Source organism: Schistocerca americana, chromosome 8 (assembly GCF_021461395.2).
Source record: "Schistocerca americana isolate TAMUIC-IGC-003095 chromosome 8, iqSchAmer2.1, whole genome shotgun sequence".
Taxonomy (NCBI): domain Eukaryota; kingdom Metazoa; phylum Arthropoda; class Insecta; order Orthoptera; family Acrididae; genus Schistocerca; species Schistocerca americana.
Genome location: NC_060126.1, coordinates 330,028,691 through 330,056,234, shown reverse-complemented (window position 1 = coordinate 330,056,234; position 27,544 = coordinate 330,028,691). Strand labels below are relative to the sequence as shown.

At 45.6% G+C, this 27,544-nt stretch overlaps 2 non-coding genes across 2 annotated transcripts; one reads left to right on the top strand and one right to left on the bottom strand.

The window, feature by feature from the left end:
* The first annotated feature begins 21,210 nt into the window (after positions 1 to 21,210).
* Positions 21,211 to 21,285, top strand: Trnak-uuu. The gene has a single exon. It is a non-coding gene; the product is annotated as a tRNA-Lys (tRNA).
* A 1,798-nt stretch (positions 21,286 to 23,083) lies between these two features.
* Positions 23,084 to 23,158, bottom strand: Trnaa-cgc. Its single transcript has one exon. It is a non-coding gene; the product is annotated as a tRNA-Ala (tRNA).
* Between the last annotated feature and the right edge of the window lie 4,386 nt (positions 23,159 to 27,544).

Genomic DNA, 27,544 nt, shown 5'->3' with positions numbered 1-27,544 from the left:
GACGGTACTTGCAATGCCACGTTTATTGTCACTAATGTGTAACTCGGTGTCCTATGGACATATTAGGTCAAACTGTTCTCAACAAAACCTTGGTGAATATACACTCCTGGAAATTGAAATAAGAACACCGTGAATTCATTGTCCCAGGAAGGGGAAACTTTATTGACACATTCCTGGGGTCAGATACATCACATGATCACACTGACAGAACCACAGGCACATAGACACAGGCAACAGAGCATGCACAATGTCGGCACTAGTACAGTGTGTATCCACCTTTCGCAGCAATGCAGGCTGCTATTCTCCCATGGAGACGATCGTAGAGATGCTGGATGTAGTCCTGTGGAACGGCTTGCCATGCCATTTCCACCTGGCGCCTCAGTTGGACCAGCGTTCGTGCTGGACGTGCAGACCGCGTGAGACGACGCTTCATCCAGTCCCAAACATGCTCAATGGAGGACAGATCCGGAGTTCTTGCTGGCCAGGGTAGTTGACTTACACCTTCTAGAGCACGTTGGGTGGCACGGGATACATGCGGACGTGCATTGTCCTGTTGGAACAGCAAGTTCCCTTGCCGGTCTAGGAATGGTAGAACGATGGGTTCGATGACGGTTTGGATGTACCGTGCACTATTCAGTGTCCCCTCGACGATCACCAGTGGTGTACGGCCAGTGTAGGAGATCGCTCCTCACACCATGATGCCGGGTGTTGACCCTGTGTGCCTCGGTCGTATGCAGTCCTGATTGTGGCCCTCACCTGCACGGCGCCAAACACGCATACGACCATCATTGGCACCAAGGCAGAAGCGACTCTCATCGCTGAAGACGACACGTCTCCATTCATCCCTCCATTCACGCCTGTCGCGACACCACTGGAGGCGGGCTGCACGATGTTGGGGCGTGAGCGGAAGACGGCCTAACGGTGTGCGGCACCGTAGCCCAGCTTCATGGAGACGGTTGCGAATGGTCCTCGCCGATACCCCAGGAGCAACAGTGTCCCTAATTTGCTGGGAAGTGGCGGTGCGGTCCCCTACGGCACTGCGTAGGATCCTACGGTCTTGGCGTGCATCCGTGTGTCGCTACGGTCCGGTCCCAGGCCGACGGGCACGTGCACCTTCCGCCGACCACTGGCGACAACATCGATGTACTGTGGAGACATCACGCCCCACGTGTTGAGCAATTCGGCGGTACGCCCACCCGGCCTCCCGCATGCCCACTATACGCCCTCGCTCGAAGTCCGTCAACTGCACATACGGTTCACGTCCACGCTGTCGCGGCATGCTACCAGTGTTAAAGACTGCGATGGAGCTCCGTATGCCACGGCAAACTGGCTGACACTGACGGCGGCGGTGCACAAATGCTGCGCAGCTAGCGCCATTCGACGGCCAACACCGCGGTTCCTGGTGTGTCCGCTGTGGCGTGCGTGTGATCATTGCTTGTACAGCCCTCTCGCAGTGTCCGGAGCAAGTATGGTGGGTCTGACACACCGGTGTCAATGTGTTCTTTTTTCCATTTCCAGGAGTGTATTTAACAGTACGTGAATTTCCTTGACGGAACATTTGTGAGGAGATATGCTATTCATTAAGCAACTTACTTAATGGAAGTGGTAATTTCTATTTTGTTCAATACCCCTGTGTTTGTAAATTGTAAGACTGTGAATTTGGTTGAACCCTTTTCTCAGCATTTGAACTTGTGAATGTGCCGAAAGTAACTGCGAAGGGTTTGTGGGCAGCGATGTTTTGTGACATGGTAATTTAGTTTCTGTTTCATGAGTTGTGTTTAAGGAGCGCGTTCGGATACAACTATTTGTTTTGACCTGTTAGAATGGTCTGTGGTGCGGTTCCCAAATCATTGCATTCCCTTCTGCAAGTATTTGTTTCCAGACCGTACCATTCTGAATTAGTTATGGTCTCGCACCAAAGACGACAGTTTGGTTAAGGTTAACATACTTTACTTTTCTATTTCATATACAGGAGCTGTGCTGCATTTAAAATAATACAAGGCTATTGGCTGTTCTGCGTAAACATTTTACTGCAGCTGTCCTATGAATTGCACATCAGTTGTATGGCGAAACTTGTCTGTACGTACCAAGTGTGGGTTGTACCACAGCCATTTGCATCTAAGTGTGCTTTACTGCTTATGAGCTACACTTGCTACGAACTGTGTTAACTTAGGCAAGGGCCACATTCATAAGCGTGGGTACTAATTGCTAATAACCCCTTTACAAGCTCTCAGTTGGCCGGCCGCTGTGACCGAGTGGTTCTAGGCGCTTCAGTCCGGAACCGCGCTTCTGCTACGGTCGCGGGTTCGAATCCTGCCTCGGGCATGGATGTGTGTGCTGCCCTTAGTATAGTTAGGTTTAAGTAGTTCTAAGTCTAGGGGATTGATGACCTCAGAGGTTAAGTCCCACAGTGCTTAGTCCCAAGCTCTCAGTTTTTGTTGTTGTTACTCTAATGCATATTAGATGTTGCTGTCTTAAGGTTTTTGAAATTTAAATTGTGATTTTGACCTTGTTAACTAGCATGTGTGTGTGACTCTTACCTCTCAGAATGAGGTGTTGCTTTATTAAAAATTAGTGTATTTAAAAATGCCATCCTTCAGGACATGTTATGTAAGCTTATAGGTGTGTCACGCGACTATTTTTTCTAAAACTGTCCCATAACTAAATAAAATCAGAATATAAAGCCCAATTAGATGAAAATAATTAATCAACATCAGCAAATTAACGGTATAGTACCAGAGATTCTCAATTTACCTTAATTTACATATTTACTTGGATTTGGATGGTGTGTATAAGTAAGAAGCCATTTGGAAGCACATTGGGATGACCTGGTAGCACTTGGGCGAGCAGTGAACCTCGTTACCAGGACAGGGGGACCAGACTTTTGTATTAAGCTACAGAATCTGGACACCAAAGCACCGTAGATGCGATCCCCCATGGCATAAGGCCTCTAGTAGCGACTTTTATGACTCGAAGGTGGAAATAGGACAAACGCTGTTTTTAACAGCGTCCAGTAGACGCTCTATTATGAACAAAACATGGAACGCTGTATTTCTTTGGGACGCACTGGATGCCACAAATAACAACTAGAGCATGGACTGAGAGCATTCTGTTTCGCACCGTTTTGGAAGCGTATGATACCGCTGAAAGTCAGGCCCACAAAAACGAAATGTTTACGTAGACGAAACGTTTACGCAATGTAAGAACTGCCAGTATTGATGTAACTGGAAGTTAGAGAGAAACTTGACTGTGTTGCTGAATTCCCACCTCACTGGACACGGAACGAGATAAGGAGAGAGTCTGAGATGACCTTTTTCACCACTAAATGGTTGACAGCACGTTAATGGTTTACCGCCTGGAGAAAAACTCAGTCAAGGTTACAAAGCATCTTTTAAGGAATATTTTTACTAGTTGGTTCGCGGAATATCCATAGCTCAGCCAATCCAAGCGATGTAAATGGTGTAAGATGGTGAAATTCGTGTTTTGAGCCTTCAACTACAGACTGATATGGAGAGATCGGGCCGCAGCACAGCGAAGTGGTCTTTAGGGACGGTAAAGACATTTTATAGAATTTCAGTAGCTTCAAACTTCACTCTAAATACTTGCTTCCATATTCAAATGACCAATTTGCTCCCAGCTCTGGTCACAGATGCAACACATTCTATTCTCTCTTACTATCTGCCTTCTATACCAACTTCACAAAATCTCTGCACAATTTTGTGACTGCAGTTGTTTCATTTTTATGCGTGATTATTAGAATTGCGAGGCGGCGGCCTGTTTCAGGTCTTTCTCCTCACATTTTATCCTACTTGCATACAGAGTTTACATACGAGACTGTTGCTTCATTTACTTTCCGATACAGTTTTATTTGTCGTCTTTCCACCTGTGCTGCGTGTTGTATACATGAGTGGCTAAGGGTGTTGTGTAGGAATGTAGGTGACTTGTCCAACTAACATTTCAGTAATTCGTCTGGTCTTGACCACGGGATCTTCGTTACGTTGGGACGAAAACAGGAGGAAGTTTTGCAAATTCTGGAAGAGCTTTCGGGCATCTAGAGTGCTGTGTCTGACGGTGGTAAGCCGCTTGAACAGTCGGACGAGACTTCCCGGGACTTATCCACCTGGTTAAGCTTCCACAAACAATGAGTGACAGAAAGAAAAACTGGTGTCCTCAATAGCAGGACGGGAAAGCACTGGTGGATCGGGTGAGAACTCTCCATTGTTACTGAACTTCGGGTGGAGTCCACTTGCTGTTATGATGCTGTGTGTGGTCTTCATAAACGTTTCCTCAAGCAAAATATATAGTCACACGTGTGGCTACAAATGTCCAGACTTTGTCCTTCCGGGGGAAACGGTGTGTGCAGCCTAAAAAATTTCTACAATTTCCGACAATCAAGTCTGGACGTGATACTCGACTACCATTTCCACATACACGTATCTTATTGGCGGATACATTCTAACGTTATGGTGGGAACTAGGGAACAGACTCGCAGTTCCGTGACTGGAAGAGCACTTAGACCCTTTCTAGAATTAGCTAGAAAAGATTGTACCTTTCTGAGCTCTGAAGGAAGGCTACCAAAAATTGAGAGAGGCATTCAGTCGTGTTGGGATTCATGTGTGTATTCTGACTCGGACTTCTACTTGGTTGGGCTACTCTGTATCTTGCACTCGTACGTGCTTATCTTGACTTCGGTCCTTTGCCAAGTCTCATATGTGTCACTTTGAACCTTCACGCATCCATGGCGATGATGAGATATAAGATTCCTAATGTCATCAAATCGGCTCACCCCAGCAACAGTTAACAGAGGTCGCAATTCGGTGCACCACCTCAATCGCATTTACAGTACACACTCCCAACTTCGTGTATCCCGATATATCGAGGGAAGAGGAGTTCATTGCTGGTTTCTTTTTTTCCTCTTCCTAATTTGATCTACGCGCTGGTAGGCAAGTTTTTCTGTAATCTAATTTTTTCTTCAAAGGGGACTTTTCTCGTGAGTACTCATGTTTGTTTCGTCATCGAGTTAACTCATTGGTGCTCAGTCGCCCAGTGATGTTTCTCTCTGATTTTTCCTTTATTCATTCGTATATTGTTTGCTCTACTTGAACTCCTACCTTTGTGTAATTTTAAAGTTTTGCACTGATGGGTGAAACCATGGTTCGTGTTATTTATGTGTATAGGCACCATCTCAAACTTAATTGTCCAGCACCATACTGATGGTGACCCTAACAACCATTCATTTTCCTATCATTGTTCTATTTTAATTATGTAAATTCATTCTCAAATTGTTTTATAACCTCGACGTTTATATGCCCTGAGTGATTTTTACACACTGTTTGAATACATATTATTTTACCAGATCAAACCATATCATTCACCAAGCATTAAAGTAAATTATTCAATTCAAATGCCGAGGTCTTCTAACCATAAGCGATAGGTGAGGCCCTTGACTAGTTCAGGAACTTACCAGACAACGTTTCTCGATGTGCGCCGCAGTTGATTTTTTCAAGTAGTCTGTTAGTTTCGTGGGGGTAATCTACCATTTTGTATCATCTGGGGTGACAGATTCAGAACCAGTCTAATCTACACTAGTGGTCGCAAGACACCCTGTTTCTGGCAGAATCTTACCCCAGACGCATCAGTCAGATGTGCGTAGGTTTTACCTGAGAATTACCATTGCTTGTCAGATAATTTATGAGTCACTTTAATGAAATAAACCAAATTAATTGTAATTATTCTTTCATTTAGTAGTCTCTGAATACCTAATTCATTATTTTGGTGGATATCTAATTAATTCATGTCAGATAATTAGGACCAATCAGAATACTTTCATATTAAACACTCGACCACTGCCTAACAGATGTAATTTCTCCGTCTTGATACTATTCTAATGTGGTCTCTTTTTCAGCCGAGTAAAAGTATCCCCCGCTTGTGCATTTTATTTATTTAAGATAGTGCTGAAAAAGTACTAAAAATAACTGATAGTCCGCAGCCTGTGGATGAGCATACGTTGAGAGGTTGTGAGGATAGCTGTAAATTATATTAATGGAAACGGTTAGGCCAGGCTGTGTATTTATCTATAATTTCAATTGTAATATTAAGAGAATAAATGTTTATAAGTCATTCTACTCATTAATCACTCAGTTTGTTACTCCCAGTTCATAGCATGGTAACAGACAGAACCCAAACATTGAGTGAAAGGGAGGAAGGAAGGTCGATGTCAACAGAAACAGAACGTAATCCTGCATTGGTGAAGGATGGTCTATGAAATCAGCTTGCCCTCTCCAAATCATCCTCTAATTCACTATAAGTTACTGGGGACAACATGAACAATTCAAATCCCGATGGCCAGACGAGGATCTATACGCAGCTCCTCCCGAATGGGAGTCCGTTGTCCGACATAATCTGCAGCGACCGGCGAAAGAAATTCTTTGTTCCTGTCTGGATAACTCTCCTTCTACATCCTTGTAGCAACTTATAGATAAAAACACTGAGCTAGTCATTAACCAATCTAGTCCACAACAAAATATTGCCGCGCGGGATTAGCCAAGCGGTCTAATGCGCTGCAGTCATGGACTGTGCGGCTGGTCCCGACGGAGGTTCGAGTCCTCCTTCGGGCATGGGTGTGTGTGTTTGTCCTTAGGATGATTTAGGTTAAGTAGTGTGTAAGCTTAGGGACTGATGACCTTAGCAGTTAAGTCCCATAAGATTTCACACAGCTTTTTTTAACAAAATATTTTTTAACGTACCATTTACTTAAGCAAACTGTCACACAATCGTGAGCGCACTGCGGCCGCTGACTTCGACATTCACCAGTAGAAGACGTCTACCTCTGGCTTTTTCAGTTGTTTTAAGACAACTGAAAATAATGGCAGCAGAATTATTACCTAATTCGTAGTAAAGGAAGCCTGTAAGAATGACAAAACTATATAAAACAACGAAACTAAGCAGCCATCTTACGAGAATTAGCGTCGACGCATGCCTAGGATTTTCTGGGACTGAACGGTGACATCGATTGACTGTCTACTAGGTTTAATGAGCAAAACGAGCCATCCTACCAGGGATGATCACCCGGCCGCCACTTGACGGCAAAAATCACGTTTCAGAATACCAGACAATGAAATACCGAATATAGTTATTTGAGATGATAAAGAAGAATTTACGAACGTGTTGAATGGTTGGAACAGTCACTGAACATTTTGGAAACTTATAGTTGGAAATTGCCGACGGCAGGACTGTTCGAATTATACGTAATTTAGCTTTGTCGAACATGGCTAACGCACGGGACATAGCATTAAAGTGATTTATGTGTTTTTTAACAACTCGCCCCTCTGATGGGATAACACTTTACAGTGGGAGTATTAGTTGTTATAAATTATTTTCTAAGGCATGCTCACGTTGTATCACAACTTTTTTTTGACATTTGCATTTTTTTTGTAGAACATTAATAGATCATGATAAAGGATGACAGCCAAAAACAGTTGCAGGATAAAAATTTATTAAAGTTCTTGACCAAGATTTCGGTACATATAAATATACCTTCATCAGAAGTAAAAAATCCTGAACAGGAAGACACTTTCATTAGAAAGGCCTTAGCATCGGAAGTGAGAAACACAAAAGCTTAAGTAATAGTGAAATTACCAGAGTAATACAGGCATAAAATCTTTAGTTACTTACTAAAATTACATCATGCAATGGAGACTAATAAAACAATTGTGCCAAAGGCGTCGTCAATAATTAAGACATCTTCTCCATTTGTACAACATGACTATGGGCACAGGGTCAAAGCGAACAGTTTCGCACCATTACTTCGCCTATGAACTATCGAGACAAGAGTGTGAAAGCACTAGGGTAGATGGTTTCGCCGAGAGAGGGCACTTGTATGTGCCAGACACTCGCGCATATTAAAATCCATGAATACATACATAAGCGCATCAAAAATTATTAAAAGTTGTGTTAATTCAAACTTTCTGTCTTAATAAATAAATCCTGTTCAGGATTTTTTACTTCTGATGAAGGTATATTTATATGTACCGACACCTTGGTCAAGAATTTTAATAAATTTTTATCCTGCAACTGTTTTTGGCTGTCATCCTTTGTCGTGAAGAATTTCAACAGTTGCTGTTGCAGCCATGTTTAAAATCTTGAAACATTAATAGATATAAATTAAGAGATACCAAGTACGCTGAAGTTTCTCTTTTGAGAGGCAACAGACATGACAATAAGAAATCAACTTTTTCTAGTGTCTTAATCACTAAACTATTAAATTTTACTGCCTGAGTAGCAATTACATCAAATATGGGTATCTGTCGGCTCATTTTGAGAAATGCCCGTAGCTTGCACTGCGTACATGCCTCTCATTGTTGATCACTTGTTGATGGTGGCCAAGGTTTCAAACATTTAAGGAATAAAGCCTGCATCTTCATCAATAAGCTTTGGAAGTAAATGCTCTCTTTGTGCATAAGAACGGCTACATGGGTGCTTCTACTGCTAATGTGGTTTTGCTTTACTTTAGCTTCCTTCGTCTTTACACCTATCAAAAAACCAATTTTCAATATGCCTGACAAAGATGTCTGCCAGGGTGTCTGCAAGACAATTTCCCATTCCTAAACCTTCTGGTAGTAAGTAAACCAATTTTTTTAGTCGTAAGTCCTCTGACTACTTTGATGTGGACCGCTATAAATTCCTTTCCTGTGCCATCCTTTTCATCTCAGAGTAGTAATTGCAACCTACTTCCTCAATTATTCGCTGGATGTAGTCCAATACCTCTTTTGCTCTACAGTTTTTACCCTCTTTAGCTACCTCTAGACTATGGAGGTTATACCCAGATGCTTTCACAATGTCCTACCATTATGTTCCTTCTTCTTGCAGGTGTTTTCCACATATTCGTTTCCTTGCCGATTATGCGGAGAATCTCCTCATTCCTTACCTTATCAGTCCACTTAATTTTCAACATTCATGTTTAGCACCACATCTCAGATTCTTCGATCCTCTTCCACTCCGGTTTTCCCACAGTCCATGTTTCCGTAAAATATAATGCACTGCTCCAAACGTATATTCGCAGAAATTACTTCTTCAAATTAAACACACTGTTTGATAGCAGTAGACCTCTTTGCCAGGAATGTCCTTTTTGCCAGAGCTACTCTGCATTTTATGTTCCGTCGCTGCCCACCTAGCGGAATTTCTGAACACGGTCTTCTTCGTGATCACTAGATCTGATGTTAAGTTTCTCATTGGGGTCATTTCTGCTACTTTTAATTACTTTCGTCTTTCTTCGATTTACTGTCAATCCATATTCTGCACTCGTTAGGCTGTTCATTCCACTGAACACATATTGTAAGTCTTCTTCACTTTCCCTGAGGACAGCAATGTAATCAGCTACTCTTATCATTGATATTTTTTCACCTACATTTTTAATACCTCTCTTGAACCTTTCTTTTATTTCCGTCGTTGCTCTTTCGGTGTGTAGATTGAACGGTAGGGGCAGAAGACTAAGAACCAAAGGTGGGAACGATAACATCAAAAATTGTAATCGAACCAATTAGGATCGACAGAGTGAAGAAACAAACTTTCCAGCGCGAGAAACTGAGAAGTGTGGGTTCTTTGAGGAGGGAAGGATTCAGAGTGCTCTCATAAGGCAATATGTTTGTATGCGGCTTATGTTGGGTGCAGCAAAATAAAGCAGTTATTGTTTCTGAAACAGTGTGTTCAACCGTCATTAATTCCGACCCACTAAGACATGGATAGCTATAATGATATCCATGTCTTACACCCTTGTTAATCCAAGCACTTCGTTCTTGGTCTTCCACTCTTATTATTGCCTCTCCGTTCTTGTACATATTACGTATTACCCGTTTTTCTCTATAGATTACCATTACTTTTCTCGGAATTTCGAACATCTTGCACCATTTGGTTCTGGCCAACGTTTTTTCCATGTCGACAAATTTTAGGAAATAAATTTCCGTTACGTCTAAGGTCATAAATTTTTCGTCATCAGACTACCTGTTTCGGTGGTGGAGGTGGCGGTGGTTAGTGCTTAACGTCCCGTCGACAACGAAGTCATTAGAGACGGAGCGCAAGCTCGGGTTAGGGAAGGATTGGAAAGGAAATCGGCCGTGCCCTGTTTCGGATTATAATAACCATCTTCAGACCTGTTTTATAAAAACATATCCTAATGAACTGCAGCCAAAAGTAGCACCAGGAACATGTCTTGATTTTTGTTCAGTCTTGCTTCGATTATCAGCCGCAACGTCAGAACCGCCTCTCTAGCGCCTTTACTTTCCCTAAAGCCAAACTTATTGTCATCTGACAATTTTCTTTTCCCTTCATCTGTGTGTTATTCTTGTTTGCAGGAGTTGTTAAGCTGATTGTCCGATAATTGTCGCACTTGTCGTCTCTTGCTGTCTTCGGAATTGGGTATGAATGGTGTTTTGCCGTAAGCCTGATGGTGTATCACCAGCCTCACACATTCTATTCACCAACGGGAATAGTTGTTTCGCTACCACTTCCCTCAATGATTTTAGAAATTCCGATGGAATGTTATCCAAACCTTGTGTCTTATTTGATCTTAAGTCATCCACAGCTCTTTTAAATTCTGATTCTAATGACGACTCTACCTCTTTCCTATCAACTCCTGTTCTTCCATCACGTTGCCAGACAAGTCCCTCCTCACGCAGAGGCCTTTAGAGCAGGTCAGGCACATGAAAATACACCTGATAAAAAAAGTTAAACGCCTGTTTAATGAAACGAATCTTCGCTAGTTGAGAGGGTATGTGATGTTATTTTAGCGAATACAGAAGCGAGTCAAATTTACGAAGAACTTGGCAGTATGAGCACACTTATCAGCATGAAATTGCGCCTCTTCTTTCCAGGACGCATGCGGGGATTCCGCTGGAAAGGGTGTCATAAGGCCTTTGTATCCCCTCCCGAGGCAAGCCGGCCACAGCAGTAGTAACTGGTCCTTGACATTCTGGATATTGGCACTGGGGCGTCCAAGCTGGTCCCACGCAGGTTGTATTGAGGTCAGATCTGGAGGTAATACTGGGCACGTGAGTACTTCAACATCATATAGACATGTTGTTTTGTAGGGCGGGCAACCACAGCCAAACTTCGACATTTTTTCAAAGAAAATATCGCACTGGCTGTATGAATGATTTTTATTAAATCTGCGACCAGTTTCGCACCACTTATCGGTGCATCCATAGCGATAAGTGGTGCGAAACCGATCGCAGATTTAATGAAAATCATTCATACAGCCAGTGCGGAATTTTCTTTGAAAACAATCAAATAGACAGTTTACAGAAACAATGCCATACGTGGACGATCATTGTCGTGTTGAAAAATGGCACCACTATACTGTCACATGACGGGTAATGCATTCGGGCACAGGAGTCTGTGACATACCTTTGTGCCTTCAGATTATCCTCAGTCACTGAGTGACCTGACGTCATACACGATGACTCTCCACCTCATGACGTCAGGGGTAACACCTCTGTGCCTCTCCAAAATGTTGGCAGAATGAGACTACTCCCCATGTCATCGCCATACAAGCTGATGATGGTCATCCGGAGAATTGGGGACAGCTATTCATCACTGAACGCAACACAACGCCATTCATCAGCTGTCTATACATCCCAGTCGCGGTTGCACTCCAGATGTGGTCAAATGGTTCAAATGGCTCTGAGCACTATGGGACTTAACATCTATGGTCATCAGTCCCCTAGAACTTAGAACTACTTAAACCTAACTAACCTAAGGACATCACACAACACCCAGTCATCACGAGGCAGAGAAAATCCCTGACCCCGCCGGGAATCGAAACCGGGAACCCGGGCGTGGGAAGCGAGAACGCTACCGCACGACCAAGAGCTGCGGACTCCAGATGTGGTCGTCTGTGTTACGGTGTCAATGGCAGCCCACGCACTTAACTATAATTCTCTATTATACCTGCTGCTATTCTTCAACCAACGGTGGGGGTGACACAGAATGTCGCGGGACTCCATTGCTTGTTCTCGGATCGCATGCGCAGATGTGAAGAGGTTACGATATGCTTGGCGCACAACATAGTAATCCTCCCTTGTGGTGGTCAGACCTTATTGACTGGTATATTGGCGATGAATGTGCCTGCCCTCACCTTCCAATGAAGCCCAGTACCGGGCCACTGTCACGTGCGAGCGCTCAGCAGTTCTGGATACTTCACGATTCGACCAGCTGACCAAATGGAGACGTATAATGAAGCCACTTTCAAATTAGGTGCTGAGTACTTACACGAGTACTCGACATCTCTGTGTCCTTCTGACGCTGTTCGCTCCCTTTATATTCTCTGACAGGTCTATTGACAACATAAAACATGAAAAACATTGATGCACCCTGCTGGCCATTCTACTTGTCAGAGGGAATTGAATCCTAATCATTTATATTCTCGCCGATGGTTGGTACAATACGAAGTCACACTGACCTTTAACCTTGTCTTCTAGATTCATCACTTTTTTGCCAAGAGATGTGTACACATTGAAGTACCAAACAAATTGGTATAGGCATGTGTATTAAAATACAGATGTAAGTAAACAGGCAGAATACGGCGCTGCGGTCGGCAACGCCTGTATAAGACAAGTGTCTGGCGCAGTTGTTAGATCGGTTACTGCTGCTACAATGGCAGGTTGTCAAGTTAGTTTGTACGTTGTGGTACAGTCGGGCCACCAGCGATGTGACACAGCATCTACGATGTAGCGATGAAGTGGGGATTTTCCCGTGCGACAATTCACAAGTGTACCGTGAATATCAGGAATCCGGTAAAACGAAATCTCCGACATCGCTGCGGCCGGAAAAAGATCCTGCAAGAACGGGACCAAAGACGACTGAAAAGAATTGTTCAAGTGACAGAAGTGCAACCCTTCCGCAAACTGCTGCAGATATCAAAGCTGAGTCATCAACAAGCGTCAGCGTGCGAACCACTCAACGAAACATCATCGATATGGGCTTTCGAAGCCGAAGCCCCACTCCTGTGCCCTTGATGACTGCACGACACAAAGCTTTACGCCTCGGCTGGGCTTGTCAACACTGATATTGGACTGCTGACGACTGGAAACATGTGGCCTGGTCGGACGGGTATCGTTTTAAATTGTATCGAGTGGTTGGCCGTGCATGGACATGGAGACAACCTCATGAATCCACGGACCCTGCATGTTAGGTCAGCAGAGGACTGTTCAAGCTGCAGGAGGCTCTGTAATGGTGTGGGGCGTTTGCAGTTGGAGTGATGTGGGGCCCCTGGTATGTCTAGACACGACTCTGACAAGTGACACATACGTAAGCATCCTGTCTGATCATAAGCATTCATTCATGTCCATTGTGCATTCCAGCGGACTTGGGAAATTTCAGCAGGACAATGCGACGCTTGACAAGTCCAGAATTTCTACAGCGTAGCCCCAGAAACACTCTTCTGAGTTTAAACACTTCCGCTGACCACCAAACTCCCCTGACATGAACATTATTGAGCATAACTGGGATGCCTTGCAACCTGCTGTTGAGAAGAGATCTCCACCCCGTCGTACTCCTACGGATTTATGGACAGCCCTGCAGGACTCATGGTGTCAATTCCCTCCGGCGCTACTACAGACATTCGTCGACTCCATGCCACATCGTCTTGCGGCACTTCTGTGTGCTCGCGGGGGCCCTACATGATATTAGGCAGGTGTACCAGTTTCTTTGGCTCTTCAGTGTAGGAACCCAAATGGCCACATAACGAAGGAAATGGTAATGAGAATTATAACTAATATATGCATATAATGTTGTGTCATTATCTTAGCATCGAGGCCTCGAAAATTCGATTTCTTCGATCAGTTATGTACATGAAAGGGAAATAGAGAAACCGAAACTAACGTATGAGTAATGCATAGCGGTCGAGACAAGTATCTGTCTAGGTGAGTGTGGACAAGGGAACGACTGAATGGAAAGATAACAATACATAAAATATGAATTACTGGGTAGGTCTACAGCACAAATGCATAAACCATATGATTATGACGATGTGGTTGTGATGATGATTGTGGGGTAACGGGTGAGTTATGGCACCCTGAAAATATTCTAAGTTCAGAGTTGGCAGCCACCGCTGGGGCCACTCCTCAAGCTGCGGCTCATTAGCAACCGCGTGATGCCCCACAACGGCCGGGCTATGTAGTCCATCGGCCGCATAGCTGGGAATTCCATGGTGACGCGGTGCCAATGAAGGAGACATGCCGGGAGGGCCAAAGATGGTGGACTTTGTGAAACCTTAATGGCAGACATTTCACAGTTTGGATAGAAATTAATGGCAGCCAGATTAATCATGATACCTCAGAAAACAACAAGTACATTACCATTATTTGCACGATGATTTTGATGGTGTAATCAGATTTTCAATGTCTTTAATAGTTTAAAGTTTAGTATCTGACGATAAATTATACAAGTAACACCCAGCAACGATTTTCCAAAATCTAAACGGTTCATTCGATTTTGTCGATCGATGTGTCTTTAGAAGGCTATTGGTGCAAAACTAAATTGGTATAAATTACAGGCATGTAACTTGCACATTTTCAGATGATGTTGCATATCAGCGCACACTCCACTGCAGAGTGAAAATCTCATTCTGGAGACATCCCCCAGGCTGTGGCTAAGCCATGTCTCCGCAGTATCCTTTCTTTCATGAGTGCTAGTTCTGCAAGGTTCGCAGGAGAGCTTCTGTAAAGTTTGGAAGGTAGGAGACGAGATACTGGCAGAAGTAAAGCTGTGAGAGCGGACGTGAGTCGTGCTTCGGTAGCTCAGATGGGCAGTCGGCTTTCAGCCGTGTTACCGTGCGGACGGGCTCGGCGCGCCGGGCAGTGCTCCGCAGGTGTTTACCCGCTAGCGCGCGGTCGCGTCGTTGTCTTGCCGTATAGTACCTGTACCGACCCGACATGGCGTTCTCATATCGAAAAGCTACAATCAAACTAACGTTCAACGCATCGTACACGAGACCGAAGGCCCATGAAATTGAACGGTTTCTACGAGACATCATGCACATCGAACCACAAGAACTGATGGGAATTCATCTGTCTATTGTAACCAGCACAGTGTACCTCAAAGTGATTGACGAAGCGGCCTGCGACAGATTACTCCAACGATCTGCAAACGGCTTTCGCTTCTGTCACGCAGACGGTAACGTGAGCGTGGTAGGAGTTGACCATGCTGGTCTGGGGGTGCGTACCGTGCGCATCTTTGAACTACCGTTCGAAGTTCCTGCCAACCTAGTCGTTGATGCGCTGCGGCCATACGGCACAGTTCTGAGCCACACAGAGGAGAAATGGAACACATTCGAAACGTACCCTGTCCTTAACGGGGTACGACAAGTGCGCATAGAACTTAAGAAGCACGTTCCATCGTACGTTTTCGTTGGTGGCTGCCGCGCAATTGTTATATATGATGGACAACCGAGGACCTGCTCGGGCTGCGGCCAGGAGGGCCATGTTAGAACTGAGTGTCTGCAGCGCCGCCTCGTTCAGGTGCCCCGCAATGAACTTCCCCAACGATCCACTATGACCTCTCTCACGCTAACATATGTGGAGGCGGCACGACATAATGTGATGGATGATCAAAACCTGCTACCTCCTCAAGCCGCTGCCAGCTCCGTTGGAGAGTCAGCGCCGTCGACGACGACGCCGCAGCCCAACGGTGCAGAGGTTCCTACAGCCTCCGCCCACCGCACCTTCGTGGGCACCCAGCCACCGTCACTGTCGGGATCAGACACAGGGGTTCCTAGCGACCGAGACTGTGTCGAGCCCCGCCCTCCAGTGGATGTCGAATCTCGGACCCGAAAGCAAAAATCACCCAAGCGACACAAGAAGAGGCGATTGTCAGCTGACGAACAGGACAGGAATGTGAAGCCGGCGGAAGACATCGACTTCGTTGACTCGCCCACAATTGCAACGGACTCCAGTGGCATCATTCACCAGAAGGTGCCTGAAGACAAGGAACACTCTCCTAAATCTGGTGGCCCAGAAAACGAGGCGCACTGCGTCGACTCCCAAAATGTGGGCTCCTGTGAAAGCGTCCAGCCCCCAATGACATCACAATCGTCTCTTGGTGATTGGGCAGACGATATGGAGGCAGATGATGCACAGCAACCATCGATATCTCCACCAAAGCCCATGGCTGACACTGAGCCCGGAGGGTTCTGCCAGTCAGGGACTCCTACGGCACAGTAATGCACAGCATGCAGATGGGTGGCTGTGTGGTGTGTGAGATCACTGTGGGATTGCACCGGCACACTGCCTCCGCCACTTGATATGTCTCAGTCATACCGTGTAGGAACAGTCAACGTAAATGGTGTCCACTCCACTGTCAAGACCCGCATGTTACACGACATGATCAGAGCGGCAGACTTGGACATTGCCCTTCTCCAGGAGGTCCGTCCCGAGCTGTGTTTAGACCTATATGGCTACACCACGTACAGCCTACCCGTAGGTGATGGCGGGGGAGGAACGGCCATCCTTCTCCGAGATGGCATAGACGCGACGGACGCGACGTACTTTCCGAACGGGCGAGGCATCGCACTCACACTTGGTGCAGTGCGCCTCATTAACGTCTACGCTCCCTCCGGTAATTCGCACCGTGGTGACAGGCATGTCTTCTATTCGGAGGAGTTGGCCCCACTTTTGCAAGGAAATATGGACCATTACGTAGTGGGCGGCGATTTTAACAGTGTTCTGCGGCCCGAGGACCAGATACCGCATTAAGTCCCATGCCCGGCTCTACAAGCATTGATACGTGACCTCGCGCTCCACGACACATGGCTCTTACATCATGGGACCCAGAGTGGATATACGCACTTTACCAGCCATTCTGCCAGTCGTCTGGACCGGATATACGTCTCGCGTGCCCTCCGCACAGCAACCCGTGATGCAGAACTCTGGCCGACGGCCTTCACGGACCATCTCGCGTACATCTGCACTGTCACCTTGCCCCGACAACTCACAAGACGCAGCAGGGGCCCGTGGACGCTGAACGTCTCCCTCCTTCGCGAGGAAACGTGTCGGCGAGCAGTCACTGACACGTGGCGTCGATGTATCAGGCGCCTGCCTATGTATGCTTCCACGTTGCTGTGGTGGCTGGGATGTGTCAAACCTGCCCTCCGAAAGACCTTGATGGCCTACGGGCGTGACAGATCGAACTGGCAAAGGGCAACATCGGAATTTTACTATACAGCGTTACGTGAGCTGGCGACGCAACCGCCGTCTCCCGAACGTCAGATGTCCGTACAACGCATCAAAGCTCGTCTACTTCGCATCAGGACAGAGCAGCTAGACGGTGTCCGCATCCGTGCGCGAATGCACGACTGTATCCCCAACGAAACAGCGTCAGTGTATCACATTGTGCGCGAGAGGCGCCACCGCACACGTCAGCTCATTACGGCGGTAAACACGGAGGACGGCGGGCGCGCAGTGACACAAACGGACATCGCGCACACGTTCGCCAGACACTATGGGACCTTGTACATGGAAGATCCGCGAAATGTACGTGATTATGACGAGCTGTTGCACGATTTTCCCGCCCCTCGGGACGTGGCACCCGATGATAGTCTGCTGTTGCCCATTACACCCGACGAGCTGACATCGGCCTTGGCACGTGGAGCACCGAACAAGTCGCCTGGGCCGGACGGTTTACCCCTGGAATTCTACCGCACTTTTTACCACCTTATGGGTGACAAGTGGCTCCAAATGTTTAAAGACCTGATCCGCCCTGATTTCACTGTCCCCACAGAATTCACAGAAGGCATCTTGATCCCAGTTCCGAAACCGAATGGTGGTTGTAGGTGGCAGGATTTTCGCCCACTCACACTCCTCAACAACGACTACAAGATCTTCGCCCGTATCCTCCGCGCGCGTCTCCACACCGCTATCGGGAAAGCCATTCACACCGATCAGACATGTTTAGGTGGTGTCAGCAACATTCATACGGCGTTAGGAGCATACCGCGACGTAATTGCTTTGACGACGGCCTGCAAAATACGAGGCGCCCTTGTCGCCGTAGATTTTGACCACGCATTCGACCGCGTCGATCACGGCTTCTTACGCGCAGTTTTGCAACACATGGGCCTCTCTCCGGAGTCTGCACAGGTGGTCCTTCGACTGGTCCACGGAGCGCGCTCCCGCATGATGGTCAACGGTTATCAGTCTGGTCACATTGTTGTTGGACGGTCAGTGCGACAAGGGTGCCCTCCGTCGGGCATATTATTTGCTGCAGCGCTTGAACCAGCTTTACAAGGTCTACGGCAGCGATTAACTGGTATCTCCTTGCGGGACGTGACCTTTTGTTGTGGGGCATTCGCCGATGACGTGGTGTTCCTGGCCAGATCAGAGGATGAAATGCATATGGCGCTACAGTGGCTACGCCAGTACGGGGCGGTCGCTGGGAGCGTCATCAACGTGAAGAAGACAAAATACATGGATGTCGGAGGGGGGATTTCCCACACTCAAGTGTTTAGGAGTGCAATTCTATAGCAATGTCCGCCGCACGGCGGCGGCTACGTACCGCCGGCTCCTACACCAGACAAGTGCTCTGCTGCAGGACAACAAACTGCGTCCCTTGGATATGCACCTCAGAACACGTTATGTCAACACCTATCTTATCTCAAAACTGAACTATTTTGCGCATATCCTTCCCTCGACAGCTACGATGGCCGACAGATTTCAAGCAGCATATGGACATTTCGTAAGCACCGGTCTGGTTTTTAAAGTCCGATACGCCACCCTGACACTGCCGCAGCGGGCGGGCGGTATCGGTTTAATTCACGTATATAACCGTGCGCGATCGCTTTATCTCAACACTATGCGTCGCACGTGGACCTCTGCCCACGCCACTCTGACGGGCACCCTGATAGCGGAAGTGGCACCATACTCTCTGCATCCCCCGGTTTCTGTAGGACACATTTCACCGGCACTCACCCACATCAGAGACTTCTTTATTGACTTCAGCTACTTACGGTCAGAACTTCCGACGACACGGAAGCCCAGCACAAAAGACTATTATCGCCTCTATCAGCAGCGGCAACCTGTAAATACGGTCACCCACAGACATCTTGAAGTTGCCTGGAACACGGTGTGGCGAGCGGTACACACGCCTTTTCTACCTACGACGCTGCGTTCATTGTGGTACGTGGTTGTGAATGAGTAGTTAGCTACTCGTCAGAGGTTACATTCCATACATCTGACGGACGACCCCTTGTGTCCGACATGCTCAGTCGCTGACTCGAATGCACACCGTCTGACGTGTGCCGCGACCAGCGAGTGCTGGCTACTGACGCAGCGCATGCTGGCATTACTCTTGCGGCGATTGCCGGAGTCTATCTCCCCTGATGACGTATTGAGCCCCGACGTCGTATACTTTCCATCAACCAGAACGAACGCCGTTAACTGGCTAAAAGGCATGGCCGTTTACTACATATTTTGTGATGCTCCCAAAGGCACACTCGACTTTTGGTCCCTATTGATGACGACACATGCAGCTTTCAGCCGCCACCCGAAGTACAGAACTCGTTTCGCCAATTATTTAGGTTCATTATTTGCGGATCCTCCTGCTCACTGGGGCGTTCCGGGTATGAGACGCTGAAAATGAAGAAGAATCCTGGAGCATATTGATCCTCTACGGACGGAATAGGGGGGAACCCCTCCCAACAGACGAGAAGACGACTCGGACGCTCGGCTACGGCAGTTGTAGGATCTTTCTTTGTAATGAAACAAAAATAAATCTATAATACCAAAAAAAATGTTATAAAAATTAAAGAAATAAATAAATAAAAAGAACAACATCGACAAACCCACTCCATCCTCTTCCTGATCCTTCGATCCTCGAACTCGAACACTTTGCTTGGGCGTGGCGGCGGGATGGCCAGGCTTCGGGTGTCGACCCCTGCCCTACCCGTCGACCTGCTCCTGCAGCGGTTCATTAGGAAAAAAAAAATGGTAGAGCACTTGCCCGCGAAAGGCAAAGGTCCCGAGTTCGAGTCTCGGTCGGGCACACAGTTTTAATCTGCCAGGAAGTTTCATATCAGCGCACACTCCGCTGCAGAGTGAAAATCTCATTCTTGACACCAATAAGTGTTTTACGGTTATGAAGGGCGTTCTTAAAGGTACTTCTGCCATAGTACCCATCATTTAAAGTCGTTAAATTCACTTAATTGCAATCTTTCATTTATTAATTTCTATATAACATTCAACAATCGCAATTGCCGAGTGATAGGAACCTTCAACTATTCGATTCATGTGTATATTCATATTGTATACTGTAGACTCAGCAGTATTTGTCTTGTAGTGCGGCAACTACGTATCGCAGCACTAGACAACGAAACCAGCCAAAACTTTTAATATTTCAACTCTGAGTCTGAGGGTACGTAGTTGATGGCCACAACACCTAATTAATAAACTGAAAGCCCGCATGATGACACGCAAAATGTTTAACTTGAGGCAAAATTCTCATCTGTCGTGGCAGAAGTGTCTGAAATAAAAACGTATTCAATTAATTTGATAAAGATATTTGATTATCACTTCCATTTTGTATTTTGTTATTTGTATCAGAAAGCCTGAATTTCCGGAATGACCGTTTTAGCATCGTCTCCTTCGATCTAAACAACCTGATGCCCAGGCAGTTATGAACCAAACGAGGAGAAGGCAAACATTTTAAAATACATGGAACCTTGGAAGGTAAAACACTCGTAAAATCCCAGAGAAAATCTCATACGTCCCTCAGAACCTTTTAATTACATATCCCCAGCAACTGAGCCAATCAAGCTGCACTGAATACATTTACGTAGCCACTAACGTAAATATTTGCTAAACTGTCTGTGACTTACAGTAACAATTACATTTATGAGTTTTGTTGAAAAAGGACATTTTGTGACCGTGGCTGTGTACGAAATGTAGGGTTGATGCTTTTAAGCCGGCCGAAGTGGCCGTGCGGTTAAAGGCGCTGCAGTCTGGAACCGCAAGACCGCTACGGTCGCAGGTTCGAATCTTGCCTCGGGCATGGATGTTTGTGATGTCCTTAGGTTAGTTAGGTTTAACTAGTTCTGAGTTCTAGGGGACTAATGACCTCAGCAGTTGAGTCCCATAGTGCTCAGAGCCATTTGCACCATTTGATGCTTTTAAAGAAAACGACAGCAACCAGCCTGATTCATCGAAGGCACGCAGTCACGCTATCCTCTGTGCCCTCGATGGCTCAGATGGATAGAGCGTCTGCCATTTAAGCAGGAGATCCCGGGTTCGAGTCCCGGTCGGGGCACACATTTTCAGCTGTCCCCATTGAGGTATATCAACAACACCTGTTGGCAGCTGAGAGTTTCGATTAATTATCATTTCTTTCTAGAGAAGCTGCACGGTCATCATTGGTATCTGTTCTTTCAGAACAGTTACTGTCTTTATCCCCTACAGATGCCATTCTGAATGCCTCTACTTATCGGAACTTCGTGAAACTGTAAGGGCTGAAGCGGGAATGTTCCACGATGTTACACAACAAATTTCGGATTTTTTTCAACCGAAACTGGCTGAGAAAAATTTATTGATAACCCTCGTAGTGCTTGTCACTTTCATAAAAAAAAAAAAAAAAAAAATACAATTTTCACCCTATACTTTTTTTTAATACGAAAATGTGATCTACGTTCTGTATAGCCCTCGTATTTTTTGTCAGTACGAACATGCCTAGTATGGCTACGTGTTTTACGTCCTGCAACAACTAGGATGAACAGTGCACCGTCGATCCGGCGGCAGAGTGTGGGTCCAGACTGTGGCCAGCGGCTGACGCCGTCGCGTCGGCAGAGAGCGAGCAGACGCAGCAGGAAGAAGTGCGCCCCTCCCCCCCTCCTCCAGCCCGCGTGCTGACGGTCTCGCCCCCGCAGCCATTGCTAGCATTCTGGGCCGGCTGCCGCGCGTGCTCGGCATTTCGCGGAGTCCCGCCACCGCTACCACCACCACCACCACCACCACCACCACAGCCGCCAAATGACTCCATCGTCCACGCTCGCCGCGCAGCACGCATATGCCACGCAGCCCGCTGCGCCTCTAATTAACCACTCATTTCTGGCGTCGGTCCGACATACATTCCCGCTGAGAGAGAGGCATCTCGTAGGACGACTAGGAACAGTCTCACCCGTAGATTTTGGTTAGTTCAAATGCAGAAACTGGGTCAAATCAAAGGAGCAGTCACATTATAGGGTGCCCAATGGTTAAGCCCCAATTTCTCATCCTGTCACAGAGACGACGTTGATCTAAATAAATTCCTCCATTTGTTGTGTTACTACTTGTAGTAACTTCAATTATCAACTTCATCTGCGGAAGAGAATTCTGTACGTCCCTTTTTGAAACTGAGTGGTAGAATTATTTCCAAAATCTATGGTCAGGTGATGAGGGAAATGTGAAAAATGCAGTTAGTAACGAGCATGTCGATTTCGTATTAACGGTCGTGTTAATAATATCTAAAATCAGAAAATCTGCAGGGAAAGACAATCTCAATCTGGGTTTATTTAGATATGTTTCGGAATAATTACTCACAATTTTGCAAGTTCTTGTTAAAAATACATCCTCGTAACAGAGAATTGGCAAACAGCACTCGTCATCGCATTATTTAAAGAAGGGGAACGCAGAAAACGCGCCGGTTGCCGAGACGTTAGTCTTCTGAATTCTGGACACAGCAGTATACAAAACTGATAACAAATACATAAAGGTACTTACGGAAACGTTTCGTACTGAAGAACAGAGTAGCTTTCAGAATGGAAGAGCCTGCTTGGACAGTGTTTCTCCAGTCTGCCAAATTATTGAAAAACACAGAGAGTACAATCATCATTGTGTACGAGAAAGCTTTTGACAAATTTGACAGTAAAATTATAGAAGAGAATTGTATACTTTGGCATCTGACATGTGTAGTTCGAAGTATGTATCCACACAACAAAACCAAAATACAAAGAGAAGGTGAGTTTGTGTGAAACATCGGTCAAGGAGTGAGACAAGGGTGTCCTTCAGAATGAGATTTCCACTCTACAGCGGAGTGCGCGCTGATATGAAACTTACTAGCAGATTAAAACTGTTTGCTGGACCGAGATTCGAACTCGGGACCTTTGCCTTGCGTGGGCAAGTGCTCTACCAACTGAGCTACCCAAGCACGATTCACGGCCCGTCCCCACAGCTTTACTTCTGCCAGTACCTCGCCTCCTACCTTCCAAACTTTACAGAAGCTCTACTAGTAGAGCACTTTCCCGCGAAAGGCAAAGGTCCCGAGTTCGAGTCTCGGTCCGGCACACAGTTTTAATCAGCCAAGAAGTTTCAAGGGTATCCTTTATCACTCACATTGTTTAATATGTACACATTATAAGTCATAAAAGCATGGCAGGATAACATAGTGTACCATTACAAGTTTAATAATAAAGTTGTAAATACACTCCTGTTTGTAGATGATCAAACAATCTTCGGGGAATCAGAAGATAAATTATTGACAGCAATTTCGTTGTCGCACAAGGTAGAAAATGGCTATAATATGATAATATCTAAAGGTAAAACTAAGATGATCGCTTTCCGTGGTAAGGAGCATATAGGAGCAAAACTAATAATTGACGATAAATTGCCAGGGTAGAAAATACTTTTAAATACGTTGGAAGTGAGCTCTCATACACAACACAAAATGATAAGATTACAAATTGCCAAAATTTCAGCAATTGGTAGGTACTAAAAATCGCACTTTCCTCAAAAAAGTTAGAAAAGAGGCAGTACTAACATTTTATAATGTGATGGCAGTAAGAATTTTAATGTATGGTTCAAATGGCTCTGAGCACTATGGGACAACTACTTTGGTCATCAGTCCCCTAGAACTTAGAACTACTTAAACCCAACTAACCTAAGGACATCACACACATCCATGCCCGAGGCAGGATTCGAACCTGCGACCGTAGTGGTCGCGCGATACCTGACTGTAGCGCCTAGAACCGCTCGGCGTATTGGACATTAATACTGCAACAGCACGAAGGTGACATGCAAGACATGTCAGATTGTCATGAAGTGTACTACATACTCGAATACACAGATGATCAGTAACCATTCAAAATAAATAGGAGTAATGCCTTCTGCGTTCTGCATCTGAGGAAAGATTGAAGAAGTGATCTGAATTGGTCTGATAGAGCTGCAACATTTTATTATGAGACAGTCTCGCAACACACGCAGATTAGTAACGAAACTCCCATTTCATCGGAATAGTTAATTTACATTGATAAAAATGATACGCGACAGTACTAGCGACTGTCGGCAATTAACTTACGTAGCTTTGCTATTCTCGTACCCTTAATTCATATTTACATGTAATTTAGCTATGTAAAATTGTTGGAAACTCCCTAGATGACGAGAAAGACGCAGAGTCACTAGAAGCCGTCCAAGATATAGCCACCTTTAACGCGATTATTCAAAGGACACAGGGGTAGAGCCAAGGGTCACTGGCCGCCGAGCAGCAGCTTTTGCCGTGTGGAACCCCAGTGGGATGTCAGGCCATTGTGTATCCTGTGTCGTCCGAACAAGACACAGCCGGCGCAAAAGCAGCACAGGCGCAAAGATGCGAGCCGGTACCAGTGACATAGAGACTCACCACTTGCGCGAGTTCCGCCAGCGCCACGGGAGGCGCTGAGGATGAAGATATCGACTTCGCGTCGGCCAATTTCCGGGCGAGTGCAATCCGCCAATGACCGGACGACAACAGACGGAAGCCTACTCGGAAGATAGAGGAGCAGCTCTCGCCCACTTGTTATAGATCATCGTCCAGGGCTGACTTAGACAGGGAACGTCGTTTAGTGAACTCTAGAAGTGAACAGGCAGTTATCGTAAATTGTATATGCTATGTACTACTAAGTTTTACCTACAATTATTAGCAATTGGGCATAGAGGGCCTTTTTTGTGTTATATTACAAGCAACAAATCACGAGTGTGAGTAAACCTTTGAAAGTAGGCTGTTTAGGTTTTTATGTTGGTAACGCCACGTAGCGCTCTATACGGAAATCACTGACTGTGCTGTGTGCAGTCTGTGGCTGGTTTGCATTGTTGGAATTTGCTATTGTAGTGTTGGACAGTTGGCTGTTAACAGCGCGTAGCATTCCGCAGTTGGAGGTGAGCCCCCAGCAGTGGTGGATGTGGGGGGAGAGATGGCGGAGTTTTCAGAGCGGATGATCTCGACGCGTGTCCATCAGAGACAGTAAATTTGTAAGACTGGATGTCATGAACTGATATATATATATTATGACTTTTGAACACTATTAAGGTAAATACATTGTTTGTTCTCTATCAAAATCTTTCATTTGCTAACTATGCCTATCAGTAGTTAGTGCCTTCAGTAGTTTGAATCTTTTATTCAGCTGGCAGTATTGGCGCACGCTGTATTGCAGTAGTTTGAGTAACGAAGATTTTTGTGAGGTAAGTGATTCATCAAAGATATAGGTTATTGTTAATCAGGGCCATTCTTTTGTAGGGATTTTTGAAAGTCAGATTGCGTTGCGCTAAAAACATTGTGTGTCAGTTTAGTGTTGATCAGAATAAGTAAAAAGAGAAATGTCTGAGTACGTTCAGTTCTGCTCAGCTGTTTGAAAATGAAATAATGTAAGAGGTTTACCAGCACAGTAATTCATAAATTTTTCTAAGGGGACGTTTCACTTTTTTAACTAATTTGTTTGACTTTGTTACTAATTTTTTGGGGTGTTTTAGAACCTTCGTTCTCCTATACTCTTACCTGACCGTGGGGCCTAGGTGTGGAATAGTGGCACGGAAAAATTGTCTTAGCGGTGTACTGCACAAGAAGCCGTTTCACGAACTCACAAACTCGGCCTACCGTAACAACAGTGACAACTCGGCCTCTACTCAAGATGTAGAAAGCTGGCTGTTTCCACAGAAAATCACAGAAAACTGAAAATAAATACCATATCAAAGTGACCGGTAGGAGACGGTACGTGGTGGGCCTCGGAAATTTGTGAAGGCTGTAGAATGGTTACACTTACAAAAAACAATGTTTACTCGATGCCAATATTGGTTCAAATGGCTCTCAGCACTATGGGACTTAACTTCTGAGGTCATCAGTCCCCTAGAACTTAGAACTACTTAAACCTAACTAACCTAAGGACATCACACACACCCATGCCCGAGGCAGGATTCGAACCTGCGACCGTAGCGGTCGCGCGGTTCCAGACTGTAGCGCCTAGAACTGCTCGGTCACCCCGGCCGGCTGCCAATATTGGCTAAAGTAAATAAATTATATGTCAGAAAGAGACACTAGATGGTGATGAGGCAAAGCACCTCACTGGCTGGAGAAAGAGAGAGAGAGAGAGTATGTCACGACTATTTTGGTAGAGGATGGTAGGGCGCAAATCATTGGTTAAGCCGGCAGAGGACGGAGATAGGTGTTTTGCAAGCAGCAGTTTGATCTGTCAGCGTTCGGAAAATACGAAGCCCACGCGAACAAAATTCACTGGACGAAAACTGCAGCAATGCGAGGTTTCCTTTTAATTGACATTCGATTGGAAGTCATATTGAGACCATACATTTTTGCACACAACACTTCTTCCGCGCCACATAACCGCTATGTCTTATCATAGTGCATTATTACCGTGCACTTTCACCAACTAAGCAGGGATTTTTGCAGCATGGTTCCATTTCAAATATAAGAAGACGAATTAGCACATGTTACTCTATGGCGCCATCCTATTTTGGCTGCTCTGAGCCATGTTAAGGTACTGTGGCCAAGAATTCAATGTGTACTGGCAAACAAACAAAGAACTAATTAAGAAAATTTTTTTTGTTTCGAAGTGAGAATTGAAACTTTATCACTTCTCCTCGTATACCGCTTTATAAACTCGTTGTCCTATTTGAATTATGTGGGCTTGTGGAGATACTGTGCAGCAAGGGCCCTAAGCCTTTCGCTAGCGTATGCACCATGATAGCCACGTCCCTGCTCGGTTATTGTCGACCGAAATCGTTTTCGCTCGATTGCTTCAGTCCCCTTGGGGTTTCAAGGTTATTAGAAACAGCAACAATGCGTAGTATAAAAGTGAGGCAAAAGTACAGTTTACACGCTATGAAACAGGTTCTCACATCCACATTTTACACATATTCCTTCTCTTAATTTGAAAGAATTTTTACTTTTATTAAATGAAACGTTATCAGCAGAAGATATAGTCATACAGTCTCTCGGGTTTGCTCGATGTAATTGATTAATGGTGCTCCTTGGGGTGTTCTGCCGAGCTGTTGTTTCCATTTTATGAACAGTATTTCGGAGATGGGCCCAGGCATCTTCTTCTTGCTGTTACGTGTACCCGTTGTTAGAAGTTCAAGCAGACTGTCAACTGTGTTAGTGTCGCGTCGCTATTTATACCCGAGTTTGATATCCGACGCTTTATACGTCCTTTGACGCTCTTTCGTTTTTCAGAACTTGATCTCATATTCCATGAAACGCAAATTTTTTAGCATTTTCCTGCTTCGGTTGATGTTGTGGCCAGAGAGATTTTAATAAATTCGGTGCCGCACCC